This window comes from Pan paniscus, chromosome 22, assembly GCF_029289425.2.
Source record: "Pan paniscus chromosome 22, NHGRI_mPanPan1-v2.0_pri, whole genome shotgun sequence".
Taxonomy (NCBI): domain Eukaryota; kingdom Metazoa; phylum Chordata; class Mammalia; order Primates; family Hominidae; genus Pan; species Pan paniscus.
The window spans coordinates 6,213,038-6,228,073 of NC_073271.2; positions in this window are offsets into that span (position 1 = coordinate 6,213,038).

The window sequence follows — 15,036 nt, forward strand, 5'->3', positions numbered from 1 at the left end:
CTATCAAAAACTGCAGTAATTATATTTAATATACTGTACATAAAATATCAAAAATTACACCAAATGTATATTATTTACTGTAAATAAAATATCAAAAAGTACAGTAAATATATATGACACACCCTATGTAAAATATCACAAACTACACCAAATATATATTATATAATTTACATAAAATATCAAAAGGACACCAAATATACCTTATATACTGAACATCAACTATCAAAATGTACAGTAAATATATTTCATATATTGTACATATAATATTAACTAAAAGTACACCAAATACATTTTATATACTGTAAATAAAATATCAAAAAGTACAGTAAATATATATTACATACTGTTCTTAAAATATCAAAAAGTACACAAAATATGTGTTATATATACTGTAAATAAACTATAAAAAACTGCAGTAATTATATTTAATATACTGTACATAAAATATCAAAAATTACACCAAATATATAATTTACTGTAAAGAAAATACCAAAAAGTACAGTAAATATATATTACACACCCTATGTAAAATATCACAAACTACACCAAATATATATTATATAATTTACATAAAATATCAAAAGGACACCAAATATATCTTATATACTGAACATGAAATATCAAAATGTACAGTAAATATATTTCATATATTGTACATATTATATTAACTAAAAGTACAGCAAATACATTTCATATACTGTAAATAAAATATCAAAAAGTACAGTAAATACATATTACATTCTGTACATAAAATATCAAAAAGTACACCAAATATGTGTTATATATACAGTAAATAAACTATCAAAAACTGCAGTAATTATATTTAATATACTGTACAGAAAATATCAAAAATTACACCAAATGTATATTATTTACTGTAAATAAAATATCAAAATACAGTAAATATATCTTACACACCCTATGTAAAATATCACAATCTACACCAAATAAATATTATATAATTTACATAAAATATCAAAAGGACACCAAATATATCTTATATACTGTACATAAAATAGGAAAAAGTACAGTAACTATATTTCATATATTGTACATATAATATTAAGTAAAGTACAGCAAATACATTTTATATACTCTAAATAAAATATCAAAATTACAGTAAATATATATTACATACTGTACATAAAACATCAAAAATTACACCAAATATGTGTTATATATACTGTAAATATCAAAAACTACAGTAATCATATTCAATGTACTGTATATAAATTATCAAAAATTACACCAAATATAGATTAAATACTGTAAATAAAATATCAAAAAGGATAGTAAATATATACTACACACCCTATGTAAAATATCAAAAATTACACCAAATATATATTATATAATTTACATAGAATATAAAAAGGACACCAAATATATCTTATATATGGTATATAAAATATCAAAAAGTACAGTATATATATTTCATACATTGTATATATATTATTAACTAAAAGTACACCAAATACATTTTGTATACTGAAAATAAAATATCAAAAAGTACAGTAAATATATATAAAATACTGTACAGAAAATATCAAAAAGTACACCAAATATGTGTTATATATACTGTAAATAAACTATCAAAAACTACAGTAATTATATTTAATATACTGTACATAAAATATCAAAAATTACACCAAATGTATAATATATACTGTAAATAAAATATCAAAAAGTACAGTAAGTACACATTACACACCCTATGAAGTATCACAAACTACACCAAATATATATTATATAATTTACATAAAATATCAAAAGGACACCAAATATATCTTCTATACTGTACATGAAATATCAAAAAGTACAGTAAATATATTTCATATATTGTATATGTAATATTAACTAAAAGTACACCAAATACATTTTATATACTGTAAATAAATTATCAAAAATTACAGTAAATATATATTACATACTGTACATAAAATATCAAAAAGTACACCAAATATGTGTTATATATACTGTAAATAAACAATCAAAAACTACAGTAATTTTATTTAATATACTGTGCATAAAATATCAAAAATTACACCAAATGTATATTATTTACTGTAAATAAAATATCAAAAATTACAGTAAATATATATTACACACCCTATGGAAAATATCAAAAACTACATCAAATATATATTATAAAATTCACAAAAAATATCAAAAGGACACCAAATATATATTATACACAGTACATAAAATATCAAAAAGTTCAGTAAATATATTTCATATATTGTACATGTAATATTAACTAAAAGTACACCAAATACATTTTATCTACTGTAAATAAAATATCAAAAAGTACAGTAAATATATATTACATAGTGTACATAAAATATCAAAAAGTACTCCAAATATGTGTAATATATACTGTAAATAAACTATCAAAAACTACAGTAATTATATTTACTATACTGTACATAAAATATCAAAAATTACACCAAATGTATATTATTTAGTGTAAATAATATATCAAAAAGTACAGTAAATATATCTTACACACCCTATGTAAAATATCACAATCTACGCCAAATATATATTATATAATTTACATAAAATATCAAAAGGACAACAAATATATCTTATATACTGTACATAAAATATCAAAATGTACAGTAAATATATTTCATATATTGTACATATAATATTAACTAAAAGTACACCAAATACATTTTATATACTGTAAATAAAATATCAAAAATTACAGTAAATATATATTACATACTGTACATAAAATATCAAAAAGTACACCAAATATGTGTTATATATACTGTAAATAAACTATAAAATACTACAGTAATTATATTTAATATACCGTACATAAAATATCAAAAATTACACCAAATGTATATTATTTACTGTAAATAAAATATCAAAAAGTACAGTAAATATATCTTACACACCCTATGTAAAATATCACAATCTACACCAAATATATATTATATAACTTACATAAAATATCAAAAGGACACCAAATATATCTTCTACACTGTACATAAAATATCAAAAATTACAGTAAATATATTTCATATATTGTACATATAATATTAACCAAAAGTACACCAAATACATTTTATATAATGTAAATAAAATATCAAAAATTACAGTAAATATATATTACATACTGTACATAAAATATCAAAAAGTACACCAAATATGTGTTATATATACTGTAGATAAACTATCAAAAACTACATTAATTATATTTAATATACTGTACATAAAATATCAAATATTACACCAAATGTATATTATATACTGTAAATAAAATATCAAATGTACAGTAAATATACATTACACACCCAATGTAAAATATCACAAATTACACCAAATATGTATTATATAATTTACATGAAATATCAAAAGGACACCAAATATATCTCATATACTGAACATGAAATATCAAAATGTACAGTAAATATATTTCATATATTGTACATATAATATTAACTAAAAGTACACCAAATACATTTTATATACTGTAAATAAAATATCAAAAGTACAGTAAATATATATTACATTCTGTACATAAAATATCAAAAAGTACACCAAATTTGTGTTTTATATACTGTAAATAAACTATCAAAAACTGCAGTAATTATATTTAATATACTGTACATAAAATATCAAAAATTAAACCAAATGTATATTATTTACTGTAAATAAAATATCAAAAAGTACAGTAAATATATCTTACACACCCTATGTAAAATATCACAATCTACACCAAATATATATTATATAATTTACATAAAATATCAAAAGGACACCAAATATATCTTATATAGTGTACATAAAATATCAAAATGTTCAGTAAATATATTTCCTATATTGTACAAATAATATTAACTAAAAGTACACCAAATACATTTTATATACTGTAAATAATATATCAAAAATAATGTAAATATATATTACATACTGTACATAAAATATCAAAAAGTACACCAAATATGTGTAATATATACTGTAAATAAACTATCAAAAACTACAGTAGTTATATTTAATATACTGTACATAAAATATCAAAAATTACACCAAATATGTGTTATATATACTGTAAATAAACTATCAAAAAGTACAGTAAATATATATGACACAACCTATGTAAAATATCACAAACTACACCAAATATATATTATATAATTTACATGAAATATCAAAAGGACACCAAATATATCTTATATACTGAACAGGAAATATCAAAAATTACAGTAAATATATTTCATATATTGTACATATAATATTAACTAAAAGTACACCAAATACATTTTATATACTGTAAATAAATTATCAAAAATTACAGTAAATATATATTTCATACTGTACATAAAATATCAAAAAGTACACCAAATATGTGTTATATATACTGTAAATAAACTATCAAAACTACACTAATTATATTTAATATACTGTACATAAAATATCAAAAATTACACCAAATGTATATTATTTACTGTAAATAAAATATCAAAAAGTACACTAAATATATCTTACACACCCTATGTAAAATATCACAATCTACACCAAATATATATTATATAATTTACATAAAATATCAAAAGGACACCAAATATATCTTATATAGTGTACATAAAATATCACAATGTACAGTAAATATATTTCATATATTGTACATTTAATATTAACTAAAAGTACACCAAATACATTTTATATACTGTAAATAAAATATCAAAAAGTACAGTAAATATATATTACATACTGTACATAAAATATCAAAAAGTACACCAAATATGTGTTATATATACTGTAAATAAACTATCAAATCTACAGTAATTATATTTAATGTACTGTACATAACATATCAAAAATTACACCAAATGTATATTATTTACTGTAAATAAAATACCAAAAAGTACAGTAAATATACAATACACACCCTATGTAAAATATCACAAACTACACCAAATATATCTTATATAATTTACATAAAATCCCAAAACGACAACAAATATACCTTATATACTGAACATAATATATCAAAATGTACAGTAAATATATTTCATATATTGTACATATAATATTAACTAAAAGTACACCAAATACATTTTACTGTACTGTAAATAAAATATCAAAAATACAGTAAATATATATTACATTCTGTACATAAAATATAAAAAGTACACCAAATATGTGTATTATATGCTGTAAATAAACTATCAAAAACTGCAGTAATTATATTTAATATACTGTACATAAAATATCAAAAATTACACCAAATGTATATTATTTACTGTAAATAAAATATCAAAAAGTACATTAAATATATCTTACACACCCTATGTAAAATATCACAATCTACACCAAATATATATTATATAATTTACATAAAATTTCAAAAGGACACCAAATATATCTTATATACTGTACATAAAATATCAAAACGTACAGTAAATATATTTCATATATTGTACATATAATATTAACTAAAAGTACACCAAATACATTTTATACACTGTAAATAAAATATCAAAAATTACAGTAAATATATATTACATACTGTACATAAAATATCAAAAAGTACACCAAATATGTGTAATATATACTGTAAATAAACTATCAAAAACTACAGTAATTATATTTAATATACTGTACATAAAATATCAAAAATTACACCAAATGTATATTAGATACTGTAAATAAAATATCAAAAAGTACAGTAAATATATATGACACACACTATGTAAAATATCACAAACTACACCAAATATATATTATATAATTTACATAAAATATCAAAAGGACACCAAATATATCTTCTATACTGTACATAAAATATCAAAATGTACAGTAAATATATTTCATATTTTGTATATATAATATTAACTAAAAGTACACCAAATACATTTTATATACTGTAAATAAATTATCAAAAATTACACTAAATATATATTACATACTGTACATAAAATATCAAAAAGTACACCAAATATGTGTTATATATACTGTAAATAAAATATCAAAAACTACAGTAATTATATTTAATATACTGTACTTAAAATATCAAAAATTACACCAAATGTATATTATTTACTGTAAATAAAATATCAAAAATTACAGTAAATATATATTACACACCCTATGTAAAATATCAAATCTACAACAAATATATATTATAAAATTCACATAAAATATCAAAAGGACACCAAATATATATTATATACTGTACATAAAATATCAAAAAATACAGTAAATATATTTCATATATTTTATATATAATATTAACTAAAAATACACCAAATACATTTTATATACTGTAAATAAATTATCAAAAATTTCAGTAAATATATATTACATACTGTACATAAAATATCAAAAAGTACACCAAATATGTGTTATATATACTGTAAGTAAACAATCAAAAACTACAGTAATTATATTTAATATACTGTACATAAAATATCAAAAATTACACCAAATGTATATTATTTACTGTATATAAAATATCAAATATTACAGTAAATATATATTACACACCCTATGTAAAATATCAAAAACTACACCAAATATATATTATAAAATTCAGATAAAATATCAAAAGGCCACCAAGTATATATTATATACTGTACATAAAATATCAAAATGTACAGGAAATATATTTCATATATTGTACATATAATATTAACTAAAAGTACACCAAATACATTTTATATACTGTAAATAAAATATCAAATAGTACAGTAAATATATATTACATACTGTACATAAAATATCAAAATACACCAAATATGTGTTATATATACTATAAATAAACTATCAAAACTACAGTAATTATATATAATATACTGTACATAAAATATCAAAAATTACACCAAATGTATATTATATACTGTAAATAAAATCTCAAAAAGTACAGTAAATATATATGACACACCCTATGTAAAATATCAAAAACTACACCAAATATATATTATATAATTTACATAAAATATCAAAAGGACACCAAATATATCTTATGTACTGTACATAAAATATCAAAAGGTACAGTAAATATATTTCATATATTGTACATATAATGTTAACTGAAAGTACACCAAATACATTTTATATACTGTAAATAAAATATCAAAAATTAAAGTAAATATGTTTTACATACTGTACATAAAATATCAAAAAGCACACCAAATATGTGTTATATATACTGTAAATAAACTATCAAAAACTACAGTAATTATATTTAATATACTGTACATAAAATATCAAAAATTACACCAAATGTATATTATCTACTGTAAATAAAATATCAAAAACTACAGTAAATATATATTACACACCGTATGTAAAATATCACAATCTACACCAAATATATATTATATAATTTACGTAAAATATCAAAATGACACCAAATATATCTTATATACTGAACATAAAATATCAAAATGTACAGTAAATATATTTCATATATTGTACATATAATACTAACTAAAAGTACACCAAATACATTTTATATACCGTAAATAAAATATCAAAAATTTCAGTAAATATATATTACACACCATATGTAAAATATCACAATATACACCAAATATATATTATATAATTTACATAAAATATCAAAAGGACACCAAATATATCTTATATACTGTACATAAAATATCAAAATCTACAGTAAATATATTTCATATATTGTACATATAATATTAACTAAAAGTACACCAAATACATTTTATATACTGTAAATAAAATATCAAAAAGTACAGTAAATATACATTACATACTGTATATAAAATATCAAAAAGTACACCAAATATGTGTTATATATACTGTAAATAAACTATAAAAAACTACAGTAATTATATTTAATATACTGTACATAAAATATCAAAAATTACACCAAATGTATATTATTTACTGTAAATAAAATATCAAAAAGTACAGTAAATATATATTGCACACCATATGTAAAATATCACAATCTACACCAAATATATATTTTATAATTTACATAAAATATCCAAAGGACACCAAATATATCTTATATACTGTACATAAAATATCAAAAATTACAGTAAATATATTTCATATATTGTATATGTAATATTAACTAAAAGTACACCAAATACATTTTATATAGTGTAAATAAAATACCAAAAATTACAGTGAATATATACTACATACTGTACATAAAATATCAAAAAGTACACCAAATATGTGTTATATATACTGTAAATAAACTATCAAAATCTACAGTAATTATATTTAATATACTGTACATAAAATATCAAAAATTACACCAAATGTATATTATATACTGTAAATAAAATTTCAAAAAGACAGTGAATATATATGACACACACTATGTAAAATATCAAAAACTACACCAAATATATATTATATAATTTACAAAAAATATCAAAAGGACACCAATTATATCTTATATCCTGTACATAAAATATCAAAAAGTACAGTAAATATATTTCATATATTGTACATATAATACTAAATAAAAGTACACGAAATACATTTTATATACTGTAAATAAAATATCAAAAAGTACAGTAAATATATATTACATTCTGTACATAAAATATCAAAAAGTACACCAAATATGTGTTATATATACTGTAAATAAACTATCAAAAACTGCCTTAATTATATTTAATATACTGTACATAAAATATCATAAATTACACCAAATGTATATTATTTACTGTAAATAAAATATCAAAAAGTACAGTAAATATATCTCACACTCCCTATGTAAAATGTCACAATCTACACCAAATATATATTATATAATTTACATAAAATATCAAAAGGACACCAAATATATCTTATATACTGAACATCAAGTATCAAAATGTACAGTAAATATATTTCATATATTGTACATATAATATTAACTAAAAGTACATCAAATACATTTTATATACTGTAAATAAAATATCAAAAAGTACAGTAAATATATCTTACACACCCTATGTAAAATATCACATTCTACACCAAATATATATTATATAATTTACATAAAATTTCAAAATGACACCAAATATATCTTATATACTGTACATAAAATATCAAAATGTACAGTAAATATATTTCATATATTGTACGTATAATATTAACTAAAAGTACACCAAATACGTTTTATATACAGTAAATAAAATATCAAAAAGTACAGTAAATATATAACGTACTGTACATAAAATTTCAAAAAGTACACCAAATAGGTGTAATATATACTGTAAATAAACTATCAAAAACTACAGTAATTATATTTAATATACTGTACATAAAATATCAAAAATTACACCAAATGTATATTATATACTGTAAATAAAATATCAAAAATTACAGTAAATATATCTGACACTCCCTATGTAAAATATCACAAACTACACCAAATATATATTATATAATTTACATAAAATATCAAAAGGACACCAAATATATCTTCTATACTGTACATAAAATATCAAAAAGTACAGTAAATATATTTCATATATTGTACATATAATATTAACTAAAAGTACACCAAATACATTTTATATAGTGTAAATAAAATATCAAAAATTACATTGAATATTTATTACATACTGTACATAAAATATCAAAAAGTACACCAAATATGTGTTATATATACTGTAAATAAACTATCAAAAGTACACTAATTATATTTAATATACTGTACATAAAATATCAAAAATTACACCAAATATATATTATTTACTGTAAAGAAAATACCAAAAATTACAGTAAATATATATTACACACCCTATGTAAAATATCACAAACTACACCAAATATATATTATATAATTTACATAAAATATCAAAAGGACACCAGATATACCTTATATACTGAACATCAACTATCAAAATGAACAGTAAATATATTTCATATATTGTACATATAATATTAACTAAAAGTACACCAAATACATTTTGTACAGTGTAAATAAAATACCAAAAATTACAGTGAACATATATTACATACTGTACATAAAATATCAAAAAGTACACCAAATATGTGTTATATATACTGTAAATAAACTATCAAAACTACAGTAATTATATTTAATATACTGTACATAAAATATCAAAAATTACACCAAATGTATATTATTTAGTGTAAATAAAATACCAAAAAGTACAGTAAATATATCTTACACACCCTATGTAAAATATCACAATCTACGCCAAATATATATTATATAATTTACATAAAATATCAAAAGGACAACAAATATATCTTATATACTCTACATAAAATATCAAAATGTACAGTAAATATATTTCATATATTGTACATATAATATTAACTAAAAGTACACCAAATACATTTTGTATACTGTAAATAAAATATCAAAAAGTACAGTAAATATATATTACATACTGTACATATAATATCAAAAAGTACACCAAATATGTGTTATATATACTGTAAATAAACTATCAAAAACTACATTAATTATATTTAATATACTGTACATAAAATATCAAATATTACACCAAATGTATATTATATACTGTAAATAAAATATCAAAAAGTACAGTAAATATACATTACACACCCAATGTAAAATATCACAAACTACACCAAATATATATTATATAATTTACATGAAATATCAAAAGGACACCAAATATATCTTATATACTGAACATGAAATATCAAAATGTACAGTAAATATATTTCATATATTGTACATATAATATTAACTAAATGTACACCAAATACATTTTATATACTGTAAATAAAATATCAAAAGTACAGTAAATATATATTACATTCTGTACATAAAATATCAAAAAGTACACCAAATATGTGTTATATATACTGTAAATAAACCATCAAACTACAGTAATTATATTTAATATACTGTACATAAAATATCAAAAATTACACCAAATATATATTATTTACTGTAAATAAAATATCAAAAATTACACTAAATATATATTACACAACCTATGTAAAATATCAAAAACTAAACCAAATATATATTTTAAAATTCACATAAAATATCAAAAGGACACCAAACATATATTATATACTGTACATAAAATATCAAAATGTTCAGTAAATATATTTCATATATTGTACATATAATATTAACTAAAAGTACACCAAATACATTTTATATACTGTAAATAAAATATCAAAAGTACAGTAAATATATATTACATACTGTACATAAAATATCAAAAAGTACACCAAATATGTGTTATATATACTGTAAATAAACTATCAAAAACTACAGTAATTATATTTAATGTACTGTACATAAAATATCAAAAATTACACCAAATGTATATTATTTACTGTAAATAAAATATCAAAAATTACACTAAATATATCTTACACACCCTATGTGAAATATCACAATCTACACCAAATATATATTATATAATTTACATAAAATATCAAAAGGACACCAAATATATCTTATATAGTGTACATAAAATATCACAATGTACAGTAAATATATTTCATATATTGTACATTTAATATTAACTAAAAGTACACCAAATACATTTTATATACTGTAAATAAAATATCAAAAAGTACAGTAAATATATATTACATACTGTACATAAAATATCAAAAAGTACACCAAATATGTGTTATATATACTGTAAATAAACTATCAAAAACTACAGTAATTATATTTAATGTACTGTACATAAAATATCAAAAATTACACCAAATGTATATTATTTACTGTAAATAAAATACCAAAAAGTACAGTAAATATACATTACACACCCTATGTAAAATATCACAAACTACACCAAATATATCTTATATAATTTACTTAAAATCCCAAAACGACAACAAATATACCTTATATACTGAACATAAAATATCAAAATGTACAGTAAATATATTTCATATATTGTACATATAATATTAACGAAAAGTACACCAAATACATTTTACTGTACTGTAAATAAAATATCAAAAACTACAGTAAATATATATTACATTCTGTACATAAAATATAAAAAGTACACCAAATATGTGTAATATATACTGTAAATAAACTATCAAAAACTGCAGTAATTATATTTAATATACTGTACATAAAATATCAAAAATTACACCAAATGTATATTATTTACTGTAAATAAAATATCAAAAAGTACATTAAATATATCTTACACACCCTATGTAAAATATCACAATCTACACCAAATATATATTATATAATTTACATAAAATATCAAAATGACACCAAATATATCTTATATACTGAACATAAAATATCAAAAAGTACAGTAAATATATTTCATATATTGTACTTATAATATTTACTAAAAGTACACCAAATACATTTTATATAGTGTAAATAAAATATCAAAAAGTACAGTAAATATATATTACACACCATATGTAAAATATCACAATCTACACCAAATATATATTATATAATTTACATAAAATATCAAAAGGACAACAAATATACCTTATATACTGTACATAAAATATCAAAAAGTACAGTAAATATATTTCATATATTGTACATATAATATTAACTAAAAGTACACCAAATACATTTTATATAGTGTAAATAAAATATCAAAAATTACAGTGAATATATATTACATACTGTACATAAAATATCAAAAAGTACACCAAATATGTGTTATATATACTGTAAATAAACTATCAAAACTACACTAATTATATTTAATATACTGTACATAAAATATCAAAAATTACACCAAATATATATTATTTACTGTAAAGAAAATACCAAAAATTACAGTAAATATATATTACACACCCTATGTAAAATATCACAATCTACACCAAATATATATTATATAATTTACATAAAATATCAAAAGGACACCAAATATAACTTATATACTGAACATCAAGTATCAAAATGTACAGTAAATATATTTCATATATTGTACATTTAATATTAACTAAAAGTACACCAAATACATTTTATATACTGTAAATAAAATATCAAAAAGTACAGTAAATATATATTACATACTGTTCTTAAAATATCAAAAAGTACACAAAATATGTGTTATATATACTGTAAATAAACTATCAAAAACTGCAGTAATTATATTTAATATACTGTACATAAAATATCAAAAATTACACCAAATGTATACTATTTACTGTACATAAAATATCAAAAAGTACAGTAAATATATCTTACACACCCTATGTAAAATATCACAATCTACACCAAATATATATTATATAATTTACATAAAATACCAAAAGGACACCAAATATATCTTATATAGTGTACATAAAATATCAAAATGTACAGTAAATATATTTCATATATTGTACATATGATATTAACTAAAAGTATACCAACTGCATTTTATATACTGTAAATAAATTATCAATAATTACAGTAAATATATATCACATACTGTACATAAAATATCAAAAAGTACACCAAATATGTGTTATATATACTGTAAATAAACTATCAAAAACTACCGTAATTATATTTAATATACTGTACATAAGATATCAAAAATTACACCAAATGTATATTATTTACTGTAAATAAATATCAAAAATTACAGTAAATATATAATACACACCCTATGTAAAATATCACAATCTACACCAAATATATATTATATAATTTACATGAAATATCAAAAGGACACCAAATATATCTTATATACTGAACATGAAATATCAAAGTTACAGTAAATATATTTCATATATTGTACATATAATATTAACGAAAAGTACACCAAATACATTTTATATACTGTAAATAAATTATCAAAAATTACAGTAAATATATATTTCATACTGTACATAAAATATCAAAAAGTACACCAAATATGTGTTATATATACTGTAAATAAACTATCAAAACTACACTAATTATATTTAATATACTGTACATAAAATATCAAAAATTACACCAAATGTATAGTATTTACTGTAAATAAAATACCAAAAAGTACAGTAAATATACATTACACACCCTATGTAAAATATCACAATCTACACCAAATATATATTATATAATTTACATAAAATACCAAAAGGACACCAAATATATCTTATATAGTGTACATAAAATATCAAAATGTACAGTAAATATATTTCATATATTGTACATATGATATTAACTAAAAGTATACCAACTGCATTTTATATACTGTAAATAAATTATCAAAAATTACTGTAAATATATATCACATACTGTACATAAAATATCAAAAATACACCAAATATGTGTTATATATACTGTAAATAAACTATCAAAAACTACCGTAATTATATTTAATATACTGTACATAAGTTATTAAAAATTACACCAAATGTATATTATTTACTGTAAATAAAATATCAAAAATTACAGTAAATATATATTACACACCCTATGTAAAATATCACAATCTACACCAAATATATATTATATAATTTACATGAAATATCAAAAGGACACCAAATATATCTTATATACTGAACATGAAATATCAAAAATTACAGTAAATATATTTCATATATTGTACATATAATATTAACGAAAAGTACACCAAATACATTTTATATACTGTAAATAAATTATCAAAAATTACAGTAAATGTATATTTCATACTGTACATAAAATATCAAAAAGTACACCAAATATGTGTTATATATACTGTAAATAAACTATCAAAACTACACTAATTATATTTAATATACTGTACATAAAATATCAAAAATTACACCAAATGTATATTATTTACTGTAAATAAAATACCAAAAAGTACAGTAAATATACATTACACACCCTATGTAAAATATCACAATCTACACCAAATATATATTATATAATTTACATAAAATATAAAAAAGACACCAAATATATCTTATATAGTGTATATAAAATATCACAATGTACAGTAAATATATTTCATATATTGTACATTTAATATTAACTAAAAGTACACCAAATACATTTTATATACTGTAAATAAAATATCAAAGTACAGTAAATATATATTACATACTGTACATAAAATATCAAAAAGTACACCAAATATGTGTTATATATACTGTAAATAAACTATCAAA